Here is a 15,560-nt window from a genome sequence, read left to right as displayed (position 1 = left end):
TGATATGAACATAAATATAAAACCAGCATGCAAGCTTGTTATACAAAATTATAATTTTTTAATATGAAAAACATAGGAAGTAATAAGAGAGAGGAAAATATTAGTAAGTGAAAGGGAATCGTTCTTGGAAATGAAGAGGAAGCGCTCTTCCCACTAAAGGTAATTGAGTTTTCCATGTTTCGAAAGTGGGTTTCCCAAAGCTTGCTTTACTTTCAAGGAAGTAAGGAGTTTGGCATTTCCGAAGCGAGCATCAGAGTGTAAACCGGGTTCATGCCGAGGAAGAAAGAAAATGAGAGGAAAAAGAGAATGTTGCAAAACCCCAAAACATTAATGCTTCAAATATATAGGTTGTCTTCTATTATATTAACAACTTATCTTTCAAGAATACATGTCCATTTACAATAATACCCCATATCTCTAGATGATTGCTATACAACATAAGGTGTATATATAGAAAACATAAAATACATCAGCACATGGGATAAATATAAAATAAAACAGTACATAAGGCATCTCAGTTTTGGATCTAGTATGGATCTGGATCTAAATCATGAATCCAAACCAAATCATGTCTCAACAGCCTCCCTTAAGTTGTACATGGTTAAAATCATGGACAAGTTGCTCTTTAAAAACCAGAAATGATGTTTACTCAAGCCTTTCACGAATAAATCATCCACCTACTCTTGTCCCAATAAACTTAGCCTCGATCTCTCCATTCTTAATCTTGCTTCGAATAAAATATTGATCTATTTTGATATACTTTGTTCTACCATGTTGAATGGGATTAAGCAAAATCTTAATAGCACTCTGATTATCGCAAAGTAATACATAACACAACATTTTTTTATTTATTTCACTAAGCAAGTATCTAACCCATGTTATTTCCAAAGATGCCACAGTCATCGCCCTATACTCGGTCTTTGTACTAAAACGTGCAACTACCTTTTGTTTCTTACTACTCAATGATACAAGATTTGCTCCAAGAAATACATTATATCCTAAAATTGATCCTCATTCATCTGGATCACTTGCCCAATCTTCATTTGAATAATCCATTATAGTTATAGCACTATTTGTTTCAGCTCTTTTCTTGTAACATAAACCGTCACCAAGAGTATCTTTGAGATACTGAAGTATTCTCTTAACGGCCTTCACATGACTAGTTATTGGAGAATGCATGTATTGTGACACTTGATTCACATCATAAACAACATCAGGTCATGTGAATGTAAGATATTGGAGCATACCTACAACACTCTTGTATTGGGTTGGATCTTCATACGCTTCCCCTTCATTACAACTCAGCTTTTGATTCAATGGACTGGGAGTCAAAAGAGGCTTACAGTCTTTCATACCAACCTTATTTAATAGGTCGATGGTGTACTTGTTTTGTGTTAGCAGCAATATGTCCTTTCCTCTATTAACTTCAACTCCAAAGAAATAATTTAGCTTTCCCAGGTCTTTCATTTTGAACCTTCGACTCAAAACTTCTTTGATTTTTACAATATGCCTCTAAGAATTTTCTACAACTATTATGTCATCTACATAAATAAGCAAAACATTTAGCCGTCCCTTACCTTTATATATGAAGAGGGAATGATCAAGTTGTGACTTGATAAATCTATCTCAATGGAAAAGCTCTCAAACTATGACTTGGATGCTTGCTTAAGTTCATATATAGCCCTATTCAATTTGCACACATACTGATTGGGATCCTTCTCACTATATCCCTGAGTTTATTCCATATAAACTTCCTTCATCAAATCTTTATGCAAAAATGCATTTTTGACATCTAGTTGGTTTAGTGTTTAACCATCGTCAACTGCAAGAGATAAAATAATATGTATGGTTCTCATTTTAACAACTGAGCTAAAGGTCTCATCATAGTCCAGTCTCTATTCTTATGTAAACTCTTTTGTCACCAATTTGGCCTTGTGTCTTTCTATACTTTCATCGGGTTTTAATCTTATACACCCACTTCGACCCAACAACATTTTTATCAATAGGTCTCGAGGCAATATCCCATGTTTGGCACTCATATAATGCCTTTATTTCCTTATTCATGTCTCCAATCCATCTATTTGACTTTGATGCAAGGTGATATGCCCTGAGCTCTTTATATTTTGAGACAGTAGTCACGAATAATTGATGATCTGTACTGAAATTCTCATATTTGACCCATCTTTTCACTAGATGTTTGATTTGAGTGGATCTCCTCACATCTAGCTACATATGATCACCTTCAATGTTGGTTGTATTATGTCACACCTGATCTATCCCTGTTTGAGCCTCTGTTTAAAAAAATTCTAAGTTATCTTTATCTAAATTTTTGTGGTTATATACCTTACCTTTGAATTTGTTGTTGTATAGCTCAAGATCTTCATGTGAAAGGTTGTTTTGTTGATTATTTTGATTGGCACACTGTTGATTCTCAGACAGTTGTTATGTATTTCATCTTCACATGAATTGCTATCAATGTTTCCTTGGACTGATTCATCATTCTCTACTGCAAAAAGATTTTCATTCAGCCAAGGATGATAAATATTAGTCGTTTGAACTCTTTCATATCCATTATTTTTGTGATAAAATTTTTTTTATCAAAGATCACAGTCCTTGATATGGAGATGTATATGTTTTTGATGTCATAACACTGATATCCCTTATATTCATCAGCATAACCAACAAATTTGCAGACATATGCCTTTTTTGTCAAATTTGTTTCTCAAGAATGCATTAATATGCACAAAACAAATGCACCCATAAGCCCTCAATAGTCCATAATCAAGATATCTACCAAATAGTTCATAAAAGAAAGATTTATCCTGAATACTTTTATCAGCAGTATATTAGTGACATGGACAGCGGTGTGAAAAGCCTTTGTCTATAAGTGAATAAAAATACAGCATTCAGCCATTATAGCCAAAGTACTCTCAACAATGTACATGTGTGTTATCTCAGCAAGCCTATTTTGCTGAGTTGTTTGAGGGCATAACACTCTTTCATTAATCTTGTTTATTTTAAGATATTCAGTAATGTCATTCAAAATGTATTCTCTCTACCATCACAATGGAAATTCATGACTAACAAAGACAATTGATTTGAATCATAGCATGAAAGTTCTTGAATATGGTAAAAATTTCATGCTTATGTTTCATAAAATATATCCAAGTGTACCAGAAAAAATTGTCAACAAAAATCACATAGAATTGACCTTCAGAAAAAGAAGAATTAGGAGCTGGACCTATATATAAGAGTGAATGATTTCAAAAAAGTTTAGAAACTCTTTTATTGTTGAAAATAAATGGAAGTATGTGACTCTTGAACACTTGAAAACTATGACAAACATGACTCAAATTCTTGACTCTCACTAAAAACAGAAATTAGCTTATTGAAAATGAACTTTCTAATAAAATCTTTGTTACAATGCGCAAGACTAAAATTACTTGACACATACTTATTAACAAAACATGAGGACAAAGACAGATTCTTGAACTGCTGCAAGCATTTATTGACTCAAGCCACTGGATTTTTCTTGAAAATATACATGTTTTCTTCCTTTTGCCCTTTAGCATACGTCTTTTTCATGTGAAGATCTTTACATAAATGGAAGAATGAGTAAAAACAATGCACAAGTTGGTATCATCAACTAACTTGAAAATATACACTAAATTCTTTTTAATAATTGGAACAAGAAACACATTTGACAATTGATGACTAGGAGACATAGGAGTAGAAACCTTTCTAGTGCAATTGATGTGATATCGAGTACCATCTCCGGTAGTGACTCTATCATTTTCAAAATAAGAGATCAAATTTCTAACTTTACCTTCAGCTCCAGTGATATGATTAGTTGCCCTTGAATCAACATATCAAACTCCTTGTTCATTTTGTTTCAAATTAAGTGTTGCAAGTGTTGCCAACAAAAGTTGTCTATCTACTGGTGCCTGGGTCTCTAAACTGGTACCTGCTCCTACCAACCTATCTGCTAATTTTTCTTGAATTTTAGCCTCCGAATTGTATTTGGGATCATCCTTAAACAAACAATCTTTCTTCACATGACCTGGCTACTTGCAGACATAACATGTAGGAATTTTTCTACCCTGATTTGTTAATGATGGAATATTTAAAAGTGGAAGGTGACCTCGTCCTCCCTGATTCTCAAATCGTCCACACCCTCTGCCACCTCTCATTCCACTGCATCCTTTACTATACTGAGAATCAGATACTAATACACTATGGTTGTCAGCATTAGATGAATTGTCTCTCGAACCTCCTAACACATTCATTTCAAAGAGAAGAGGCTTTAATCTTAATACTTCAAATTCTAACAACTCATAGAGACATGATAAAGTAGTATAGACAGCGTCATATTTTGGTCACAATCCATTTAATGCTTGTTGCACTTTATCCTTCTCTGAGACTACACATGTAATGGTTACTAACTTATTAGTGATCTACTTTAATTTGTTTAAATACTCCATTATGGACATGGACCCTTTTTTTGTGATTTTAGAACTCCTTCTTCAAAAATATGACCCTTGCTTCAGAAACTTGAGAATATGTCTGAACCAACTTACCCTAAAGTTTCATAGCAATGCAGTCATCAGGTATGTTGATCAAATCTTCCAAAGACAAGGTAGACGTAATCTACGCTATGAGTGCTTGATCGTGCTTCATCCAAGCCACATATTCAAGATTGGGAACAAGGGTAATTATAGCAGCCTCTTTATCATCTCTTTTTTTCTACATAATGAATTTCGGGGGTCACAACTGAGACATCTAGGTGACCCAAAAGATCTTGGTTGTGAATGAATGAGATGATTTGTCATTTTCAGGTGAAAAAATGAGCATTTATTAAGTTTTTCAAAAACAAGCTAATTTAAAAAAGTGGCAAAAAGGAATGAAGATACCGAGGAATCTATGTCGAATACAAGTAGAAAGAGAGAAAATGTATGAATAAGAATAAATGGGTGCCAAGAATAAGAAAGTATATAGGATTATAAATTTGATGACAGAAAACTATAAACCCAAAAAAATCGAAATATTTTTAGTTTTCTGCAACAAAAAAAAATTGTGCATGTTAGAAAGAACAAAAAATCATATTAACTCGAGCACCCAACTCAACTTGAGTAATTAAAATGATCCAAGTACTTCTTCCTCCTTTTTTTTTGCTATTTAGAAGAGATGTATAACCTAGATATGAAAGTATAGCCCAAATCTGAAAGTATAACCCAAATCTGAAAGTGTAAGTCAGAATATTTTTTTTTTACATGTAAGTTAGAATATATATTTTTCTTACGTGAATATAACTTTCACATATCTAAAAATGAGATCCAGATCTGGAAAAAGATAAAGTTGAATATTTTCAAGCTAGAAACAAGCAAACCATATTGATTTAGGGTTAAAGTATAAACCCAAAGAATAATAGCAGTAGGAATCGAAGAAAGGAAAATCAAGATATACATAGTGAAGAAAAGAAGAAAGAAAGTGAGAAGAAATATTTGCAGTCAAGGTTTTGATCTTACTTTGATGATCATTTTTAATATCAGACCCGCTCTGATACAATATAAACCAGGTTCATGCTGAGGAAGAAAGAAGATGAGAGGAAGAGCAACTGTTGAAAAACCCCAAAATGTCAATGCTTCAGAGTATGGGTTGTCTTCTATTATATTAACAACTTACCTTTTAAGAATACATGTCCATTTACAACAATACCCCATATCTCTAGATACCTACTATACAAGATAAGGGATAAATATAGGAAACATAAAATACATTAGCACATGAGATAAATATAAAATAAATTAGTACATAACACATCCCATATCAGGATCCAGTTCATGGATCCAAACCAAATTACGTCTCAACATCAGAGAAGCAAGTTTCCTCATGTAGCAAGAAGCTTCTGGTAACACAACGCAGGAGAGGTCATAGATGTCACAATATTAAGAGCAAACACAATGTGTTAATGGGTAAGAGAATAAACACTCATTTGGCAATGACAAATATCTGCACGATAACCTACTCATTGTATGAAACCATTAAGGATACACATCAAACAAGCATAAGAATGAAAGAACTTGAAGTATTGATTATACCAAGTACATCCTTAGTATTAATATCTCATATCCATCGCCACACTTCAAACTGAAATTACCAGTATGAACATACATACATAAAGTAGATAAAACTGCTACATAGCCATTCTTTTGAAGTTATGAAGCAAATAAATTCTTAAAATAATTAGATTTGCATTTAGAAACAAAAATTGCAAGCAAAAATGTGGATTTCCTAGATAAATGTCTTTAAAAAAATTATAGAGGTGCCGAAATGTACCCTTTGAACTCCTATTAGTCATAAGGATATTCAAAGATTTAGAACACTTAAGCTTCAAGTTGTTTCACTTAAAAGATGTGTTCATATTTTGTGTGGGGGGGCTATTGTTGGCTTACCAATAGCAACAACAATAAGGCGGAGACCTACCACCATCATCACCATTGCCACTGCCTAAATTCACCATCATCATCACCACCACCACCACCATCCACTTCATTCAAATCAACTAAATAGGTCTGACTCAATTGCACTACCAAAGAGACATCCATGACTCACCATCACTACCCTTAGCACCACCTCCTCCTCCTCCATCACCACTCTCACCATCGCCACCTTCACCACCACCTCCTCGATCAACACTACCACCTTCATCACCAACCATCATCACCACCTTCATCACCACCACCATAAGTGCAAGATTCTTCTTTATAAAGCATGATTTAATCTATGCATGTAAAGAATAAATATAAATGTATCCAAATAGGGTTTTCATTTAAGCAAATTGACATCAAGAAATGGACAGCTCTTCAAACAAAAACATTGACCTACCATCAGGTCCCAACTTCTGTCTTTTGCATTTTTAGTTTATGTAAGAAAATTGTAAATGTCTTTATATATGCTGTCAAAACTCAAAAGGCAAAGATTGAAATGCATAATTCCTAAAAACATGCATATAGAAGTGAGGAAGAAGATGAAGGAATCACATCCAAACATGTGATGATAAAGGAAGTACTTACATGATAATAGGACTGTGCTGGTGACTACGACTTTGCAATCCTTGATTTGGCGTTTATTGATTATTCTCTATAATCACTATGAATATAACACAATGGAGTCCATTAGCATAGTAAATTAGTGCAAAAGAAAATAATAGTAAAATTCAAATAGTTATATGTAAGCTAGAATACGATAGTACCCATGTGTTTTATGTGAGGACAATTTTGTTTATCATGACCGCTACCCTTGCACTGTTTGCATACTCTTAATGGTTTTTCATGTTCAACACTAGAAGATAAATTTTTGTATCATATAAAAACAAAAGCAATCATGACATGACAAATAATCTCATACAAAATGAAAATATATAGTAATTATATAACATACCCAGTGTTGAGACTCGAGTCACAATTACGAATGTCATGACCACTCTTGCCACATTGCACAATGCTTGAGCTATTTTGACAACTCAATATCTTATTTCAAACTCTTACCACACCCTTTTGCATGTACAGGTTGGTTCATAGTCTATAATAGTGAGTACATTTGAAGAACCTCCTATTTCACATGCAGCATCACTCACTCCATTTTCACATTCTTTTGGACCTTCCATTTCACATGCAACATCAAACATTCTACCTTTTTCACATTCTTTTGCTTTCAGTTTTTCAACTTCAAGAGAAACTCTCTTTAACTCTTCCAACACATAAGTTGGTTCATATTGTGCTCCCATAAATATGCATTTATTTCCAAACAACGATAGATGGCTTTGTCGCATAATCTTTGAGTTTTGAAGTTGTCCTATATTATTATCACCACTTGTAATGAAATTGGCAAAGTAATACAAGAGAGTGCCTCTTATGGGCTTACAAGAACATAATAGCAAATAGATTAAAGACCTCTTATAGGTTAATACAATATTAAAATTACATAAGTCATTTAGGGGTCAAAAAATAAACAAAAAATATAGAATCTTATTGAGAGAGAAATGCTTGAGAGAACATTAAAGAACAATAGGGGTTCACCCTTATTTATAGACAAGATGTGGTCTCAATTGAGTTGTTAGACTGTTACAATAGCTCTATTGGCTGGTCACTCTATTCCAAAAAGAACCCAACAACTTTGTTTAGTATTTAACTAAATAATCCCCATAAAAAAAGATAAAATAAAAGTACTAATGTGCCCCTAATGAGCACAGCCTATTACAAAGACTGAAATAACCAAAATACCTTTAATGAGTATTTATCTATTATATTATCATAGTATATATATATATATACAACTTAACACTCCTCCTCAAACTTACAATGTAATCACCAAAAGTTTACAACAACAACAACTACGCCTTCATCCCAAAACAATTGGGGTCAGCGATATGAACCAAAAAAGAAATTCATTTTGGGTCTTCCACATGAATCCTTTTCCTCCAATCATTTCTATCCAACGCCATGTCCTCGGTGAGGTTCAAAGCATTCATATCCTTTCCTATCATCTCCATCAAAGTCTTCCTAGGCCTACCCCGACCTCTTTTAACTAATATATTTTCCCATTTCTCCAACCTTCTAACTGGAGCATCATTAGGCCTTCGCCGAATATGTCCAAACCACCGTAAACGATTCTCTCGCATCTTATTTTCAATGGGTGCAACACCTACCTTCTTACGTATCTCTTCGTTCCGAATCTTATCTTTTATTGTATTTCCACACATCCATCTAAGCATCCGCATCTCATCTACACTCATTTTTTGAATATGATGTCTCTTGGCAGCCCAACATTCCGTACCATATAGTAAAGCGGGTCTAATAGTCGTCCTATAAAACTTTCCCTTCAACCGCAATGGCATTCTACGATCGCACAGCACTCCAGTAGCACTTTTCCATTTCATCCACCCAACCTTTATCCTATGATTTACATCTCCATCAATTTCTCCATACTTTTGAATGATGGATCCCAAATATTTGAAATAATCATTCACCGGTATATCTTGCTCACCAAGCTTCACTACACTCCCATCACTACTTCGTTGCTTACTAAACCGACATTCCATATATTCAGTCTTACTCTTACTCAACTTAAAACCTCTAGCTTCCAATGTCTGTCTCCATAATTCTAACTTAGCATTAACCCCAGCTCTAGACTCATCAATCAAAACAATATCATCAGCAAACAACATACACCACGGTACATTTTCTTGAATTGATCTCGTAAGCTCATCCATCACTATCGCAAATAGGAAAGGGCTTAAAGCAGATCCTTGATGTAACCCAACCGTTATCGGGAAATTGGTTGTCACCCCTCCACAAGTGCGGACATTGGTTACTACTCCTTCATACATATCTTTAATTATACTAATGTACTTGAGAGAAACACCTTTCTTCATCATTGTCCACCAGAGAACGTCCCTAGGTACTCTATCGTATGCCTTCTCTAAATCAATAAAAACCATATGCAAATCTTTGTTCCTCTCTCTATATCTTTCAATAAGTTGTCTAAGAAGATGTATAGCTTCCATAGTTGATCTTCCAGGCATAAAACCAAATTGATTCTCCGATATCATGACAACCTTCCTCAACCTAGACTCAATCACCCTCTCCCAAAGTTTCATAGTATGACTCATGAGTTTTATACCACGATAGTTTGTGCAATCTTGTATATCACCCTTATTCTTATATAAAGGCACCAAAGTACTCTTCCTCCACTCATTAGGCATCTTATTTGTTCGCCAAATCAAGTTAAAAAGATTTGTCAATCATTCTAAACCTTTCTCTCCCAAGCATTTCCAAGCCTCGATAGGTATACCATCTGGGCCAACTGCCCTTCTTGATTTCATTTTCTTCAAAGCCTCTGCAATTTCTTTCTTTTGAATCTTGCGCATGAAGTCACGATTTATCTCATGAAAAGGAATGGAGAAGTCTCCAAGATCTTGAGCATGACTATCATTAAATAGCTTATCAAAATAAACTTTCCATCTCTCCTTAATCTCCTCATATTTGACTAAAACCCTTTGCGTTTCATCTTTGATACATCTAACCATACCCAAATCCTTCGATTTCCTATCTCTCATCTTTGCAAGCCTATAAATATCCTTCTCGCCTTCTTTGGTATCCAACTTGTCATAAACCTCCTTATATACCTTAGCCCTCGCGTTTCGAACAACTTTTTTAGCTTCCTTCTTTGCTATCATATACTTCTCCAAATTCTCATTATCACAACTCTTACTTAGATTTCTATAACACTCTCTTTTAACCTTAATAGCTAATTTGACATCCTCGTTCCACCATGATGTATCCTTACCTAGTGGTGCACCGCCTTTAGACTCACCCAATACCTCCTTAGCTACTTTTCTCATACCACCCGCTATCTTATTCCACATTGATTCTGAATCCTCCTCGAGACACCAATCAACTTCCTTAACTACCTGCTCTACAAACATTCCTTGTTTAGCTCCTTTCAGTGCCCACCACTTAATTCTAGGATCTATCCTATGTCTATCCCTTTTGCGGCATTGTCTAATTCTAAGATCTAAAATTAAGACTCTATGTTGTGTAGCTACACTTTCTCCTGGTATAACCTTACAATCGATGCAACAACCCCTATCTCTCTTTCTAAGTAGGAAAACATCTATCTGACTCGTATTAACCCCACTTTTAAATGTTACTAGGTGAGACTCCCTCTTCCTAAACCAAGTGTTTGCTAAGATCATATCATAGGACAAACAAAAATCTAAAATCCTTTCTCCACTTTCATTTCTTTCTCCTATACCATAGCCTCCATGGATATTCTCAAATCCATCCCTACTAATGCCTACATGTCCATTAAGGTCACCGCCGATGAAAAGCTTTTCTCCATAAGATGTCTCTTGTACTACTCCATCTAAATCTTCCCAAAATTGATGCTTAATGGAATCATCTAAACCTACTTGAGGTGCATAAACACTAATAATATTAATAATATCCGTACCTAATACTAATTTAATAAGTAAAATTCTATCACCCTTCCTACGGACCTCAACTACATTATCTATAAACTGACGACTCATAACAATCCCTACTCCATTCCTATTCTTATTTATTCCTGTATACCAAATCTTATATCCCCAAGGTTCTATCACTTTAGCTTTCTCACCTACCCATTTGGTCTCTTGAAGACATAAAATATCAATCTTTCTCCTACACATAACATCTACTAACTCTACCAACTTACCAGTTAAAGACCCTATGTTCCAAGTGGCTAACCTAATTTTATGGTCTTGGACTAACTTCTTTACCCCCACCCGTCCAACAAAGTGAGGGAACCCTTGCCTATTTGACACCACACCCGGGCGCCGGTGTGACGCGTCGCTTCTGGGCGACGACCTAGCAACCCTTGCACATTTATCACTGCCTCCGGGCCTAGAGAGTACAGCGCGTCGCTCAGTAGGGAACGCCCCAACGAAATTCTCATATTGGTTCATTTTCATAGGATATGACAAAGTTTTTATGCTGGCTGTCACAGGCCTACCGCAACCCTCCTCCTTTATCCGGGCTTGGGACCGGCAGTGTATAACTACACAGGCGGAGTTAATCACCAAAAGTTTGTCAAGCAAAAAATAAAACTAGAAAGAATGGAGGGTTTTTTTAAAGAAGTCAGTCAACTGAAATTTTGATGCTACATAGGGCAGGATGATGGTCTTTTTCAGGTACTCTTCATGAACATAGTGGCAATCAATCTTAATATGCTTGGTGTGCTCATGAGACGTATGATTGCCAGCTATGTAGATGAACTTTTATTATCACAGCATAACCTTGAGGGTGATTGCATATGCACCCTCATGTCTTCTAATAATCTTTTCAATGACACAATTTTAGATGTTGTAGTGGTCATGGCGCAATACTCATCTTTAGTTGATGATGATACCTTTTGTTGCTTCTTGTATTTTCAAGACACCAACGAGTCATTTATAAACACACAAAAACTTGTAGTTAAGCATCCATCATTAGAATCTTATCCCTAGTTAGAGTTAGTATAATCAATTAATTCAAGTGAAGAAGAGAAAAATAAATCAATCCCTTTAGAAACAGAATTTTATAAATATCTAATGATACGCATAATGTCACTCATATACACAGTGGTAGAAAAATGTTGGAATTAATTGGTTGTATGGACAGCATATGAAATATCAGGTCGGATGATGGTCAAATATGTGAGAAACTCAATTATTTGACGGTAAGGAGCAGGATCATTCAGAGGTGTGCCATCATCTATCTTCATTTTTGCATTTATCACTTCAGGAGTGTCCACCCTTTTCTCTTCTCTAATTTCAGACATTCAATGATGTTGAAAGCAAACTTGGATTGGGTTAGAAAATTACCACGAGCATAATATACAACCTCAATCCCTAAAAAGTATATAAGAAAACCTAAATTAGTCATTTCAAAGTTTTGTTTCAAAACATTCATAATAAGACCAACTCCATGTTTGTCAACTTCAGTGATGATTATATCGTCAATGTAAAGAAGAAGAAGAATCACACGTGCATTAAATCTCTTAATAAACATAGCATTGTCAGTATAACAGGAAGTAAAACTAAATTTAATCATAACAAAACTAAATTGATCATATCAGGCTTTAGGTGCCCACTTCAAACCATAAAGGGGCTTTCCTTAAGTGAAGCACCTTACCAATAGGAACCTCATATCTAGGTGGTAGATCCATATAACATTTTTTCTTCAATTCATTGTTGAGGAAAGCATTCTTGACATTCATCTCGTAAATAAACTAACATCTAATGGCAACTACCGCTATAAGAGTTCCAACGAAAGTCATCCTAGCTACTGGAGCAAAAGTTTTATCATAATCTATACCATACTCATGAGAGTAACTCATGGCTACTAGTCTAGCCTTATGTCTTGGTTTTAATTTTAAACACCTATCTACAACCTATTGCCTTCTTTTCCATGAGGAAGATTTTATATCTTAGGTTCTTTTATTTTTCTAAAGCTTGTATTTCATCATTCATAGCACTCATCCATTCAGGACAATTCTTGGCATGGTTGTATGAGGATAGCTCAAAGTAAAAAAATATCTTTGCTTGATAAGCTCTATATTGAAGAGCAAAGTTTTCATAAGATACAAATTTATCTGAAGGCCTTTGTATTCTGACAAATTTTTTAAAAGTGATTAGTTCTTGGTTTTCTATGTTAAAATATTGTTCTAAGGCATTTGGATGTCTATCACAAGTAGGAGGGCCCACAAGGGGGGACGAGCCACCTTTGAGATCTGAAATACGTGTGTGGAATAGGAGAATTCTTACTCATGTAGGAGGGCCCACAAGGAGGGGCAAGCCACCTTTGGCATCTGCTTATCTTTCTAATAGTAAATTTCTAAATTTTTATTTTTCACATCGAATTCCTAATTGTTCATAATTTAAATATCCTATTAGAATCAAAATTAAAATCAAAATCAAAATCAAAACTAGATCCAATTCTATTTAAGTTAAACACATACTCATATCCAATTCTAAATTCAAATCAAATTTTAATTTCTAAATCTCAATTCACCTTAAATTAAATTCAAATTCAATTTAAATTCAATTGCAATTAGCGCTTCATTCTTAATTAAATTAAATTTCAAAGTCCATTTAAAATATCTAAAACCCATTGTTAGAATATCTGAGATCCATTAAAATATATGTGATCCATTATCAGAGATTCATTATATGACTGTGTATGAATTTAGAAATGTCATTTAGATCAGACATCATTCAACATCTAGCATGAATCCAAATTTAATACTAATTAAAAATTTAAATATTGATAAAAATTTAGACCATATTTAAGACATAATTTTATTTTATTTTATTTTATTTAATAATTTCCAAAATCTATAGGTATTACACATAGCATCTAAATCCTTTTTGGGTTTTCCTATAACCAAGAAAATCACAAGAAATGGCTCTTGGTGAAAGTTTGTCATTTTTATTTTTAAGAACAAAATATTTACATCCAAAAGTCCTTAGTCTGAAATAGTCAAGGGTAGTTTAATAAAGTTTTCATAAGAAAAAATATTTTAAAGTTTGATTGAAGAAAGTCTATTTATGAGATATACTAAAATAAGTGTAGCTTCAGCCTAAAAGTGTTTTGAAACGTGTTTAGAAATAAGCAAGGTTCTAGTGGTTTCCACTATATGTTTGTGTTTCCTTTCGGCCAAACTATTTTGTTGAGGTGTGTTTGCACAAGATCTTTGATGTAAATGTCATAATTTTTTAAATAATTTTTAAAATATTTTGACATATATTCTTTCCTTGAATCAGACTAAAATATAGAAATATTGTTTTTAAAGAGATTCTTAAAAAGGTTGTGAAAAGATTTGAAACTTTCAAAAACTTTATATTTGTGCAAAGTAAATCTAAGTGAAACAAGAATAATCATCTACAAATATCATATAATAAGTAAAGCCTCCCTTAGAGACAACAAGAGCAGGACCTCAAACATCTAAGTATATTAATTCAAGTAGTTTGGAGGTAGCAAAAGTTCTCTCTTGATAAGGAATCACTTTCATTTTTTCAATAATACAGTAAATACATTTGATTTTTTTATTACAAAAATTTCTCAAATGAGATACATTAGATAATTTAGAAATGCTAGGATGACCTAGTCATTGATGTTACAAAAAATATCCATTTTTTGTACATTGAAGCAAAAAGGATCTTTGTGAATGATCAATCGAATTATGCATTAGAGATCTTCTTCTCTATGTCATTCCTCAATCTGCTTGCTGGACTAGAGATTCTGTATTAAACGGCAGTCAAATGTGAAGGAGACCCTACAACCATGGTCAACTATTTGGAAAACTGAAAGCAAATTTAAGTTAAGTTTTTGAACATTCTGTTTTTTGAAATAAAAAATTTTAAAGAATTTAAAAAAAATCTAATTTCTTTAATTTTAAAAGAGGATTCATATGTGGTAAAAACATTATATCTACTTAAATTAATACTATAATTAGAAAGTACAATATTATTAGGGGTCATATGAAATGTGGCACCAGAATCTAGTTGCCAAGAAATCTTACCGGGAGGTGAGGAAGAGGAGATCGCAGCACCAGTTAAGGAAGATGAATCTTTAAGCAGTGGTTGTAGATCTTTCGCAAGTTAGGACAAGGGCATGCCTTTGTAACCGAAGTTGGAGGCTTCTTTGTTTTCTTGAGGAGCTTCTAAAGTATCTAATCTTTTTTTATCATCATTTTTTAATTCAGGGCAATAATGTTTAATGTGCCCCAGTTCTCTACCATTATGACAAATAATTTTTTCTTTTCTACCATCATTTCTCCCATCATACCTCTCATCATTACTCTTTAGCCTTCAAAAATTACTCTTGTTGAAGTGAGGAGGCTTATAGGAATAAGTATTGGCATCAGGTCTAGATATCGCCAATACATTGTCATTGGTTTCCTTGGATTCGGTCATAAATTTTAGCCTTGTTTCTTTCATGAATATATGGGTTAAAATTACATGCAAAGACAAGCTCCTC

This window comes from Nuphar pumila, chromosome 6 (assembly GCF_984573655.1).
Source record: "Nuphar pumila chromosome 6, dmNupPumi1.hap1.1, whole genome shotgun sequence".
Lineage (NCBI taxonomy): Eukaryota > Viridiplantae > Streptophyta > Magnoliopsida > Nymphaeales > Nymphaeaceae > Nuphar > Nuphar pumila.
Note: the sequence above shows the minus strand (reverse complement) of the source record.